This window comes from Schistocerca serialis, chromosome 6 (assembly GCF_023864345.2).
Source record: "Schistocerca serialis cubense isolate TAMUIC-IGC-003099 chromosome 6, iqSchSeri2.2, whole genome shotgun sequence".
In the NCBI taxonomy this organism is placed as follows: domain Eukaryota; kingdom Metazoa; phylum Arthropoda; class Insecta; order Orthoptera; family Acrididae; genus Schistocerca; species Schistocerca serialis.
The window spans coordinates 504,461,836-504,476,483 of record NC_064643.1 but is presented as its reverse complement, the minus strand read 5'-3'; the positions used below and the strand labels follow the sequence as shown (position 1 = coordinate 504,476,483).

General features: G+C 42.4%; 1 long non-coding RNA gene across 1 annotated transcript; it reads right to left on the bottom strand.

Moving 5' to 3' along the window:
• Positions 1 to 12,969: 12,969 nt before the first annotated feature.
• LOC126483638 (uncharacterized) lies at positions 12,970 to 13,603 on the bottom strand. The gene is made up of 3 exons (XR_007587750.1): positions 13,540 to 13,603; positions 13,272 to 13,383; positions 12,970 to 13,165 (listed from the first exon to the last, which is right to left on the bottom strand). It is a non-coding gene; the product is annotated as an uncharacterized LOC126483638 (long non-coding RNA).
• Positions 13,604 to 14,648: the final 1,045 nt, after the last annotated feature.

Sequence of the window (14,648 nt, the reverse complement as noted above, 5' to 3'; positions counted from 1 at the left end):
GTCCTGATTGTGGCGCTCACCTGCACGGCGCCAAACACGCATACGACCATCATTGGCACCAAGGCAGAAGCGACTCTCATCGCTGAAGACGACACGTCTCCATTCGTCCCTCCATTCACGCCTGTCGCGACACCACTGGAGGCGGGCTGCACAATGTTGGGGCGTGAGCGGAAGACGGCCTAACGGTGTGCGGGACCGTAGCCCAGCTTCATGGAGACGGTTGCGAATGGTCTTCGCCGATACCCCAGGAGCAACAGTGTCCCTAATTTGCTGGGAAGTGGCGGTGCGGTCCCCTACGGCACTGCGTAGGATCCTACGGTCTTGGCGTGCATCCGTGCGTCGCTGCGGTCCGGTCCCAGGTCGACGGGCACGTGCACCTTCCGCCGACCACTGACGACACATCGATGTACTGTGGAGACCTCACGCCCCACGTGTTGAGCAATTCGGCGGTACGTCCACCCGGCCTCCCGCATGCCCACTATACGCCCTCGCTCAAAGTCCGTCAACTGCACATACGGTTCACGTCCACGCTGTCGCGGCATGCTACCAGTGTTAAAGACTGCGATGGAGCTCCGTATGCCACGGCAAACTGGCTGACACTGACGGCGGCGGTGCACAAATGCTGCGCAGCTAGCGCCATTCGACGGCCAACACCGCGGTTCCTGGCGTGTCCGCTGTGCCGTGCGTGTGATCATTGCTTGTACAGCCCTCTCGCAGTGTCCGGAGCAAGTATGGTGGGTCTGACACACCGGTGTCAATGTGTTCTTTTTTCCATTTCCAGGAGTGTATATTGTTTAAGAAAGTACTTGAGGTCATGGATCGTTGAAGGAAGATAGACGTATATTTCATACTGGGCTTGCAACCTCACTGTCACAAAGGACGACCTGTTCTTCACGGGGTGTCCGATTGGTGCCACTTTAGAGGGGCAAGCCCAAGAGCAAGGGAGTTTCCACCATCTCACCATCAAAAAAGTACTAGGAGAGGTGTTCCTGGTAAAGTTTGCTGCAGGAATTATTTCTTAGCCGGTGGATACAAACCACCGAGGCAGTAAAACGTCCTGCAGCCCACTCTGTCGCAGGATCTCGTAGATAGCAGTTGGTATTAGATCGTTCGTAAATATTAGCCCTCAACTGTGCCGCCGTCTTAGCCAGTAGCATGCACTGCGCCGTCCTATAATGAAAATCTCGTATCTGAGGAAAGTTGTGCCTGCCTTTCGTAATTAATATGGTTGCCTACCAATAAACTTGGTTCCTTTCTTTTCTCAGTAGCGCGTAGCAGATATGCATTACCTCTCATTGGCGTCACAATAGTTGAGATACGAATTATCTACCCAACAATGCAATAAAAATATTTTTGTTTTAATTCTGAGGAACAAGGTTTTCATTCTAAGTTTTCAGTTAGCTGTACAGCGTGACCCCAAAAGACCGTTACCATTTAAAAATGCACTAATCCAGGGATAGCTTCTGTAGAGAAGTAACAACTGGCACAAATGCATGAAATGTCATCATTCTTTATTCAAATCAAATACTAATGCAAAAATTAGTCAACAGATGGCGCTGTACACACTACGTCAGTGACGTTGCATGAGATATACTTTTCCTTTATTGCTATTTCATCTTCCTTCGACTCATGTAGGCGGGGGTGATGGAGGGCGAGGAACTGGCAGCGGTACAAATACCTCACTCTTCAGCCAGTAGAACTTAACACAACGTAGGTGCTAAGAAAAAGGCACTTCGATCATTTGAGGGTGTGGGCGCTTCAAAGAGTGGGGAAATATGACGATTGGTTTTCTAACGTGTTGTGTGGCGGCGAAGCCCATTTCATTCTCCGAGGGTCTGTCAACATCCAAAACTGCAGAATTTTGGCTACCGCAGATCCTAGAACTGTTTTGAAAACCCCACTGGATGACGAGAAAGCTGCGGTGTGCTGTAGGTTTACCACATCAGTCGTGAATAGACGCTTTTTATTCGAGGAAATACGGGGTGCTGCTTTTCAGACTTCAGCGTGAAGGGTCAAAATACGTCGATATGTTACAGATTCGCATCATCCCCAGCCTGGCTGATAAACATATCCTGTAAGGTACAACTTTTATGCAGGATGGCGCTCCACACCATACTGCTAGACTACAGGTAATGATGAGGATGACGCCCGGCATGTTAAACATTTGTCATATAGAACGTCGTATTTGCTAAAAATTGTTACGCCAGTTATTGCTTTCGTATCGCATGAAGCGACATCTAATAGTCTTTCTGTGCACTTCGTTTTGGTTTTATGATTTCAAGCGTTCATATCAGTTTTTACGTCTTTCTGTAAAGTATTGAATTTTCGAATGTTAACGGACTTTTGGGTCACCCTGTATATACTGCATCCATCACTCCATCGGGTTATCTCTTTGGCGTCATTCTATTGAGACTGATGTCCCTACACGTCATTAAATGTTGATGTGTATGCAATGTACAGTGAGGTGACAAAAGAAAGTTTTGCAGTACCTCCTAATATCATGTCGCTTTTTCTTTTCCGCAGCGTAGTGCAGCAGCCCGACGTGCCATGGACTCAAAATATCTTTGGGAATCCATTGCAGAAAAACTGAGCCATGTTGCCTCTCTAGATGTCCATAGTTGGGAAAAAGTGCCGGGTGCAGGCTTCTGTGCACGAACTCACTTCTCGATTATATCCCATAAATTTTCGATGGGTGGTCAGATCATTTGCTCGAATTGTCCTGAAGGTTCGTCAAATCAATTGCGAACAACTGTGGTACGGAGACATGGCGCATTGTCATCCTAAAAATTACATTGTACTTGGGAGAAGACTGAGAGGAAGAAGGAGATACACGATGATAGACAACATAATGTCCGCAGCTCGTGGTCGTGCGGTAGCATTCTCGCTTCCCACGCCCGAGTTCCCGGGTTCGATTCCCGGCGGGGTCAGGGATTTTCTCTGCCTCGTGATGACTGGGTGTTGTGTGATGTCCTTAGGTTAGTTAGATTTAATTAGTTGTAAGTTCTAGGGGACTGATGACCATAGATGTTAAGTCCCATAGTGCTCAGAGCCATTTGAACAACATAAAGGGAAGAGGAAATTATGCGGACCTGAAGAGGATGGCTGAAGACCGGACAGCCTGGAGAACTACCATGTGAAAACCTGCCTTTTGGCAGAACACTAATGATGATGATGTTAGGGAACACGAAGTCCTTGAATGGCTGCAAATGGTCTCCAATAACCGAACATAACCATTTCCAGTCAACGATATGTTCAGTTGAAGCAGAGGATCCAGTCCATTCCATGTAAACACAGCTCACACCATTTTGGAGCCACTACCAGTTTGTATAGTACCTTATTGGCAACTTAGGTCCATGGCTTGGTGAGGTCTGCGTTACGCTCGGAGCCTACCACCAGTTCTTATCAACTGAAATCGGTGTTCATCTGACACGAGCACAGCTATTCAGTCGTGTAGTGTCCAACCGATATGATTACGAGTCCAGAAAACGTGCTGCAGGTTATTTCGTGATGTTAGCAAAGACGTTAGGATCAGCAGTCTGCTACCATAGCCCATCAACGGTAAATTTCACAGCACTGTCCTAATGAATACGTTCGTCGCACGTCCCACATTGATTTCTTCCGTTATTTCATGCAGTATTGCTTGTCTGCTAGCACTGACAACACTACGCAAACGCCGGTGCTCTCGCTCGTTAAGTAGAGGTCGTCGGCCACTGCGTTGTCAGTGGTGAGAGGTAATTCCTGAAATCTGGTCTGCTCCGCACACTCTTGACGCTGTAGATGTCGGAATATTGAATTCCATAACATAAATTTCCTTTACTTCACGTCTATGGTCAAAAGTTTTTTTTTTGTCATTAGATTACCGGTTTCGGTCTATAATGACCATCTTCAGATCTGTTGCAAAAACATGTCGTAATATACTGGAGTCGTAGTGGCATCATCAAACGTTGCACAAAATCAGCGCCAACATAGTCAAATATAACAGCATGTGAAAGATTCATCTTGTCAGCAGCACTGCTGACAAGATAACTCTTGCATATGCTGTTATTTAAATACATTTGACAATGCTAGCGCTGATTTTCTGTTTAACATTTGACGATGACACTATGGCTCCAGTATGACATGTTTTTATAGAACAGATTGAAGATGGGCAGCCGGCCGGAGTGGCCGAGCGGTTCTAGGCGGTACAGTCTGGAACCGGGCGACCGCTACGGTCGCAGGTTCGAATCCTGCCTCGGGCATGGATGTGTGTGATGTCCTTAGGTTAGTTAGGTTTAAGTAGTTCTAAGTTCTAGGAGACTGATGACCTCAGACGTTAAGCCCCATGGTGCTCAGAACCATTTGGAAGATGAGCATATAGACCGAAACTGGTAGTCTGATGACAAACAAACTTTGTGATCATAGACGTTAAGAAAAGGAGATTTATTCTGTACACGGCTCACTGTTCAGTTCGCGATCATGTCGCAGGTTGTGAATTCCCAAACGATTTCCGAAGTGGAATGTAGCAGGCGTCTGGCTGCAACTACCATATCGCGGTCAAAGTCATTAATTCCCGTCGTGTGGGCTTATAATACTGGAAATATTATCACATGAATTACTCTAGTTAAAATGAAAGCTCTGACAGTTCACCGCCCTATTATACCTTGTGTTCACGATACATCCGTCACCTGTGAACGCCCATATCGCTAACCATGACGTCAGCAAATCGTAATAACGCCAGCCCAACAAGCAACGGACGCACAAGCTACAACGTGACTTGCAGTCAGCAAAGCTCTAGGTGCTCACGCATTGTCGGCACCGTAAGCGGTGTATTACAACGCAAGCGATTGTGCAGGTAATGGCGAACAGGTCCGCGAACTACGCGGCGCGAGTTAAATTACAACGGCGAGCGGCGCCCACCTGCGGAGCCGTCAGCGGCAGCTGTGGCGGCTGCAGGGCGCGGCTCCCGCCTCGGCCGTAGCCGGCGCACTTTATCCCCGGCCACTGGCCGTAAGGGCGCCGCGGAAATTGAATCCGGGCCCCGCAAGGCGCAGGCAAAATAAATGCCGGCCGGCCAGATAAGGGCTAATCCCAGCGCGGCGCGGCCAGACCGCCGGTTTAATTCGGTCCACTTGTCCGCGGGAGCCACCGGCCATCAGGGGCGGCCTTACTGCCGCCAGCTGCAGCCAACGTCCGCCCGCTGCGCCACCGGCTCTGGCCCGGCGGCAGCACTGGCCACACAGACGTCACCGACCGCCGACCGCAGTAAAGTCTGCTGAGCGCTGCGATGGCCAACTGACGTCTCACGTTTTCACGACCTGTCCAGCTAGTAAAGCAGCAGCGCAGTAGAATTGTCTTCACTACTAGTAGTACTCAGGCTGCGAACCGAAAGACTGTTGTAACTATATACACTACTGGCCATTAAAATTGCTACACCACGAAGATGACGTGCTACAGACGCGAAATTTAACCGACAGAAAGAAGATGCTGTGATGTGCAAATGATGAACTTTTCAGAGCATTCACACAAGGCTGGCGCCGGTGGCGACACCTACAACGTGCTCACATGAGGAAAGTTTCCAACCGATTTCTCATACACAAACAGCAGTTGACCGGCGTTGCCTGTTGAGACGTTGTTGTGATGCCTCGTGTAAGGAGGAGAAATGCGTACCATCACGTTTCAGACTTTGATAAAGGTCGAATTGTAGCCTATCGCGATTGCTGTTTATCATATCGCGACATTGCTGCTCGCGTTGCTCCTATCCAATGACTGTTAGCAAAAATGGAATCGATGGGTTCAGGAGGGTAATACGGAACGCTGTGCTGGATCCCAACCGCCTCGTATCACTAGCAGTCGAGATGACAGGCATCTTATCGGCATGGCTGTACGGGTAGTGCAGCCACGTCTCAATCCCTGAATCAACAGATGGGGACGTTTGCAAGACTACAACCATCTGCACGAACAGTTCGACGACGTTTGCAGCAGCATGGACTATCAGCTCGGGGACCACGGCTGCGGTTACCAGTGACGCTGCATCACAGACAGGAGCGCCTGTGATGGTGTGCTCAACGACGAACCTGGGTGCACGAATGGCAAAACGTCATTTCTTCTGATGAATCCACGTTCTGTTTACAGCATCATGATGGTCGCATCCGTGTTTGGCGACATCGCGGTGAACGCACATTGGAAGCTGTGATATTATTGGATTTCAGACATTTTGCATATGAGAAAAGGACAGCCATCACCAGCTGTAGTTTGTAATGATACTAAGTATGACAACGCGAGAGTAAAGAAACGAAATCTGTTTATAACGTGCACCTATACCAAGACGTGTGGCCAGCGTTTAAAAAGTACTTTTGAACACTATGACTCGCTGGGCGCAGATATTTAAAATCATTGCCACAGCGCTGGAGAGCAAGAAGCTGCGAAACAGAAGAAAGAACAATTTATCATTTGTTAGGAAAATTCTAGAGTCTTTATAGTTAGTTGTACTTCTGGTCGCCGATATGTAACATGTACTTCATTACCTTTGATGTTTGGTCGCCGACTTGTTAAGACGTGTTGTGTAGCACCGCTACAAGTTATATTTCATTTAGTGTGAAAAACCACGTTATCACCAAGAAAAAAAAACGCTTTTGTAAACTTTGTGACGATAAAAAATACTTACGCGCACGCCAGGACATTTAATTTTTACAAAATATCACACATACAAAAGCAGCGATTGTTGGACTGCTCCATGTATGAGAAAAACATAAAAATGTAAGTTTTGTATACATTGTAAATTTGTTAATGTTTATAGTTTAACGCCTTTGTTCTTTAAGAATATATTGATGCTTCACTGTACAGAAAATCTATGCTTATTCTTTTCTTTAAATTAACCACAAATAATGTTTATGTTTAAATGAACTTTGTTACAGGTTCGCTCTTTATCGCGGTGTATCGATTGCATTTAGGAGACCATTAATGTGTTCAATTTCCGATCTGACAACTTTTTTTACAAAATTTCACTGTTTTGCATTCTTTTCCAATTTTTTTTATTATTCAAATAGGTCTCTTAGGTAATTTCATTGAAGAGTCTGATTGCGTGAAAGCAATCCGGGTTAAGAGGTCATTTGAGGAACTATTTTCGCGTAATCAATCTGTACGTCTCCTGAACACAATCGAGAACCGACGCATCGGCGATCATTCATTAATTTTTCTCTCTTTCCAAGTCGTACCAAAAAACGGCCAAGGAGAACTGCCGTGAGTACGCAATCTAGTGTTGAAGGTTGCATTCTTTAACTTGTCGGCAAACATTGCCATAAATTATCATCATCAATGTTATATTTGGTTAAATGTAAAAAGCAAAAACCTTTTAACGCTAGATGTGGCGCCCGAACAGGGACTTTACTAAAAAACTAATTTGTTCTTTTTATTTTCATGCTGCCATCTGGAGAAAATTGGAAGCCAAAACCAGTTATAAAAAAAGGGACGCATATGCAGAAAATCGCAGTAAGAATCCACAACAGCAATAAATAGCAGGGCGCAAGACAACTAATGTGAGTACGATTTCTCATTACGTTTGAAACTTTGCGTACCGAGCCTTCAGTCGGCTCCTGACATTCACTCTCTACGCTTTTCTCCTTTTCCTCAAGCGATTTAATTTCCAAATTTCTGTTTCCTTTTGCTATTAGATCCGCCTCTATCACATCATTTCGCTTACAATAGTTAGAAATAGTTAGCAAGAATTTCCATTGTTGTGCATTTTAGTGAATCACAATGGCCGCTATCTGTGCCAGTTTCAGAGCTCCATAAGTGTTTTTCATTTATTTTATCACTCCCGTTGGCATATTGGCATTTTCGTGTGTCAGAGTTTCAATTGTTTATAACGCGCAAGCAATATCTGAGAAATCAGGACGCGAAATCCTTGGCGCACCTGACAAGTGAAAATCATAATTTAAAAAAATTAGCTTTTCTAGCTCGTGCAGTGTAACTACTTTAAATTTACGAAGGCTGATGAGCAACCAAGGCAACTTAGACCGCGCGCGGGTGTAAACAAACCTGAATCTCGTAGTGAGGGAACAACAGACGATGAAGCGACACGTCAGCTGTCGGCGCCACAGACCGCGTCGCAGTCAAGTGAATGCTCGCTGTCAGATATACTAAAATTGTTTGCTGATATGAAAATCAGTTTTGAAGCAAACATGGCACAGCTTACAAACAAGAGTGATAACATTGAAGCTCACATGCGTAATCTTGGAACGCAAATCAGTCATTTAGCAAATCAAAGTGACAGCAAGTTCAACGCTTTAGAATCAAGTATAGAGGACACTCAAGTGCGAGTGAACGATATAAATTTTGTTATTACCGACATCCAAGCACAAATAAAAAATTCGAATGATACCATGGAGGAAAAAATTAAAGCCATTACCACTGCTTACGCAAGCGAGCTAAACGCAAGCGTACACGCAAAAATTGATAGTGTTCTTTCGATGGTGGAATCCGCCGAGACCAATATTGGTAGCAAGTTCACAGATATGCAGACCCAAATAGGTGTGTGTAAATCAACTGCGAGTGACTCTTTGAAACATTACAGTGATGTTTCAAAGAGAGTAAGCCAATTGACAGAAGGTGTCAACCACGTTGACGAGCGAGTTGAAGACCTTGCTCAGCCAACGCCACCTAGGAACAAGGCCTCACAGCGCGGCTCGTGACGTCACGACTAGGGGTCTGAAATACCGACCGGCTTGTTAGGCTCTGCGCCACGTATATGAAAACATTACACAGTTTCCTGGTAGAATACTCAGTGTTTTATACACAAATCTGTAAACAAACGCTAATCCTTCTAACTGGAGAATTAATTTGTTCAAATTTCTAAACTATAGCTCCAAAGGTGGAAATACTTTTTCGTAATTTCCGTCACTCGCGTTTTGAAAATGCGAATTTCTAATTCCATAACTCTGACAGCATTATTTTCACTGTGTAAGTCACCTTGCTTAATTTAATTGAAAATGAGGTACCGTAATTGGAAAGACTGACAATGAATCGAAGCAGGTACTCTGAGGCTTGTATCTACGTCAAATTCTAGTTTCGTATGACAGATACCTCATTTGGCAGTCATCTACAGTTTTATACTTAAGAAAACATTACCGTACAGAAACTTGTGCAAACTTCACTGAACCCTCTACACACTACTTAGTTTAAGAGATTTGCCAGTAGAAGACTAGGTAGTGTTAAGTTTTTAGGTATTATAAATTGACATGGGAACCACACATTAGAATTATTACAAACTCTGGCAAACTTGCCCACTGTAAGCCATTGTTTATCAGCTTAAAAATATTAACTGTTATAAACTTGCACATTTACACTGTTCTACTGTATACAAAGACTAACGTAACAGAATACCAGCTTAGGCAGGATTTACACTCTCATGGAACTGGGGTTTAACTGAAGAATGGGCCACCACCCATCAGCTTCATGTAATGACATATCTTAAGAACCTGTTATTACTTTTTACTGTACAAACTGATCCATTTATATTGACCCATCCACATACTGATCCCCATCTTTTAATTAAAATACTTGTCATTTGATACACTGATCGTTGGCAATGGGTATTACAGCGTTGTATGTCATCTATAGTGCCATTTGTGAAAGCAGATGAGTGGTATCCCAATCTTCAGTAATGCCAGAACTATAAATAGTAGGCATCTTCACATACCTTGCTGCAGATTGTCTAAATCATTGAACAGCAATGTAGTGAGTATGAAGCTGTTTAGCAAACTGCCTCTAGAATGGGTAGAAGTTTTATTTGATTTATTCAAGCACAAGTAGTACAGTTGGTTATCGGTAATCCCTACTCACTTGAATGTATGAGTGACAATATCACAGTGATAACTGCTCGGTGAGTGTACCATAATTTCCTTAATGATTTCAATTTAAGATGTACTACACAAATCGTTTTAGCTTGAATATTTTACTTTATGGAAAACCTGTTGTAACATTGTTTTTTAATTTGTGTAAAGTAATTTTTGTATACATGCTGTATACTTTTTTAATATTTGTAATTTGACTGTCTATTGCTGCAATAGCTAAATGACAATTAAATTCTTGTACTACTCACTATTTAATGTTGTCCCAGAGGAAATAAAGCACTGCTATTCCAAACTCCAAAAACATTATCAATTTCTCTCAAATGAAGAATGGCTTAAGTTATGTATTGTCCTCCCCCCTCCTCCCCGAAATATTGGTTGTATTGACAGACTGGGCCTGTTCTGCAGATTAATTTTTACTTATGATGATGGCAGACTAGCATGCTAATACTAGCTATGAATTGTTCTCCTTGTGAGAATAATTAATTTACTGACTGGACAAAAATCTATACAAAAACTTGTCAACCGCAGAGCAGGAGCAGCATTAATTATATATTTCCTGATGAACAGAAAAGACTATTCCCCTAATTCTATGAGATTGGGGTTTCACAGAGAATTTGTGGTAACAAATTAATCTGTAGCAAAGCCTCATGTTTACGGCTGCACCATATCGAAGAGAGCAGGAGGGGTCCAATACATAACATTTACCAACAAGATGTATGGGATACTGGGCATGAAATAAAAACAGAAAATAGAAATAAACATTTATTTCACATCATCTTCCCAAGCCTCAAACAGTATAATTTAACATTTTTTCAATCTTTTGTACCCAGTTACATTTTTAACAGCAGTTTCATCATTTCTCCTCTTGGTGTAATTGTTTAGCAAAATATTTGCACAGCAAAACAGTATCCAATTCATGACTGAATCAACTGAGTGCTTATTTTTACAGTGAAACCCATAAAAAAGATTGCTGGGAATGTTGTGGGATGCTACCTTCGCAAGTACATTTCTCTGATTTAACTGTTCTAAAAATAAAATTTCCTGGTCTTTCAGAATTTTCTGTAGAGTTAAATAGACATATGTCACACACACTACTACATCATCTGCAGGATATGTCAACCCTCCTCTGTCTTTTACCATAATCAAATCATCACCACCCTGCTTCATTTCATCTGTAGTAAGGAATACCTTACAATATTCACAATGGTTTTTTAATAGCTTGGTGTGAACAGTAACCTGCTATGTAATGCAACAGCGGCCAAGTATTCTCATCTATTCCAACAACATCATTTTCATCTACTGCTGGTATTGATGTTTCTTTTAATCCCTGAATTTCAGTATGAGTAGAAAAAATATCTGTGGTCTTAATAACAACATACCCAACTACTTTCGACCGAAGCACAAGGGAAAACATAGACTGTGCCCTTAGTTTTTGTTCAGTTTCAAAAACTTGTCTTAGAGAAACATGATAATTTCCCCCACATAGCTGGCGGTATTTGCCGAACCTGTCTTCTAAACTGTCTGTCTGTACTTTTCCTAACAGCAAATATGATCTGTTTTTCTCAGAAAGCCAGTAGTCACGAAATCGATTAAAGCAGCAGTTGTGTGTTTCAAAGCGCTGTGCGTCTCTCGAGTAAGTTTTCTTTCATCACTACACTCTTCCCAAGAACATAACCATGAGATGAAGCACTGTAAGAATTCTTGTATGTGATCGGATTTACTAGTTACAGGTTCTTGGAAAATATTTCTTAACCTCTGCCCCTTGAGTAATGTTTTTACATTTACAATATCCCACCAACGATTTATTATTTTTATGAATGTTGCAGCACTTTCCCAGTTGCTAACTGCTTTCTTTGAACCAAATGTGTCCAAAGCAACAACTGTCGTATCACTGAAAATACGCAACACTAACTTGACATTTTGGCACTCAATTGAGTTAGGAAATAGAGACTTCAAAGTTAAGGAACTGCCATATTGCAATAGTTCATCTTTTTCTATCAAGTGCAATTCTTTCAGTGCTCCAACAGAAGACAAACCTCCATTCAAACTGTCACTGAAGTCAGGAAAACACAAGATCTGCTCCTTTTGGTTAAACCAGTTATTGCAGATACACTTCAAAATATGGACAGTGTCCACAAAATAATACAATGGGCGATTTGGAGAAGACTGTACAGGGTGATCATACTTTATTTTCACATCTGGAGGAGTAGAAAACTTAGACATTGCTTTCTTATTAATTGCATTATTGTCTGCTACTATACCAACCACCTCAAATCCATCTGCTTCTAATTTAACAATGACTGCTTTAATGTAAGAGAACAGAACATCACCCCGAATAGTATGAACTGGCAGAATAGATACCACATCCTTGTAAGGTGATTCCATGCTCTGAACCATAAAAACATAGGTGCTGGTTGCACACAAAAATTTTTCAGTGTTAAAGGCACATCCTACAACATTTCCAGCTTTGTAATCAAGCTGAGACTTCAGATGAATTTCACCCATCAACAGGAGCACAGTTTTATCATCTGAGGATAAAGTACCTACTTTATTTGTGATGTAGCTCATAAGCTGATGACCCTGTTGCTCAATGACAGGATTTGTTGAGAGTTTATTACAAAGCCTTGAAAGGGTGTTAGGACTAGGCATAGAAAAACTGTCAGCGTTCCTCAAAAATTTGTAAGCATGTGGGCTTATAGAATGTACTAATGACCACATTATCATAGAGTTAGTATCACACATAAATTGAGTTGAACTTCTGCACTTGAAAAATGAAATCTGTTCCTTCAAAAATGTAATTTTAGTTTCGTTTCCTGGCAACTTTTCTAATATATTTTGCAATAACTGGTCAATTAAAGACAAAATGTTATCTACAGGAGCCTCAGAACTATTATACAGAAGATAAATGTTCTTAAGAACATCACTTACCACCTGTATGTTGTTTACTTTCATGGGAAATTTCATGTTTCCAATACATTTCACTTCAATATCATTATCGAAGACACTGAGTAATAAACCACTGCTTATAGATACATGGCAAAAAATTCTTGGGTAAGGATTATGCTTTAGTAACACTAGGCTCACACTGTCAGATTTGTTTATCACTACCCAGTCACTGTGCTTTTCACACTCACTCAACTTTGTTTTCATTTGTTCTAAACTATCGAACGATATCGCATCAATCATTTTCGCATGTGTGTCCACACTTTCTTGGATAGCAATTTGAAGAGCACGATTTTCTAAACGCCCCCTACGAATTTCTGGGTCCTCTCGTACTGCAGTTTGATGACTCGACAAGTAAGATGGGCATCCAGGCAACTTCGATGGGATAGCATCTGAAAAATTAATAACGAAGTATGAAACCGATCTCACAGCATATAAGTGAAATAAAGATAGTTCTTATGCCACTGTACTTTACTAAGAGCGTGTTTCGTAACTCACCTTTTCTCAAGCGTCGACGATCCAACGGTGCTGTCAAGAGTATACCAGTTTTCGGGTCATACATGCTGGTACTGCTTAAAATATCGTCCTTGTTGAAATGCAGTTCACATATCTAAAAGCAAGCATACAGTTTTTCTTTAAAACATATAACGAAAATTAATGAAGTATGAGATTTTAAATACGTTCGTCTGTTTACTGTATTTTGTTCAGCTGTACTACATTTCAAGTAACTACGACACACTAACCAAACAAATACACTGATACTTACAACAGAGTGCTTACTCGGTGTCCAGTCTTGTCTGTGAACAGCCGATAACCATTTTCGTCTTAAATTCTCGTCAGATGGAAAATAAAATACACTGACTTTAGGTCCTTTATCGTAATTACCCCTGCAATTCGGCATACAACACCTTCGGAGCATCGTAACAGAGTATAGATCAAATAACCACTCACGAACAGCACAAAGTACAATATGGAAACGCTACGAATCACGTGTGTCGGTAGTCGGTACCTAGCTTCTCAGACCCCTACCCGTGACGTCACACGCTCCTTAGACTCACGATGTGAGGCCTTGTTCCTAGGTGGCGTTGGCTCAGCAAATATCCGATGTCAATATTGACAAAAAGATCGCAGATGTCAACACCGGTATAAGCAATACACTTAATAGGAAATTTGAAGAGTGGATGCAATCCAAAGAACAGTACATTGTCAGCAAGGTACACGCTTAACTAAAGGGTACGGTTAAATCTGCTGCAGCAGAAATCTTAACCGCTCCCGGTACTTCTGGTGACACTTTAACCAGTGAATTACGTGAAATCAGACGAGCATTTAGCCACGATCTTCCGGAATGGAAAAGTCAGCTAAGCAATGTATAGATCAACTGAAACGACAAGTTACGGAATTGCAAGGTGACAATCAAAGTGAGTATTCGCTACCGCCAGAACACGATAATCGTCAATATCCCGAGTGTCAGGTACAATTCTCACCAACAGTAAATAATACGCGTGACGAAACTTCTACGTCACGTAGTCATGCCGATCAACTAACACTCGTTGAAATAATGCGAGACGAGCCTTTTATACCTGAAAAACGAAATATACATCCCATGGTGTTTCTAAAATCATTCACAGGTGCTTTTCCAGAATTATGGAACGACAGGCAGCGGATACAGTTCATCTTAGGCTATGTACACGGTGAAGGATCAATTTGGGGTACAGAAATAATAGACAAATGTCACACCTATGCAGATTTTGAAAAGCATTTTTTGAATAAATTCTGGAGTTCAGGTATACAACAAAGACTCCGAAAGGAGGTTTACAACGCCGAACCTTTCAACACCAAAGGAGGAGGTTTGAGACGTTATTTTGAAAAATATCT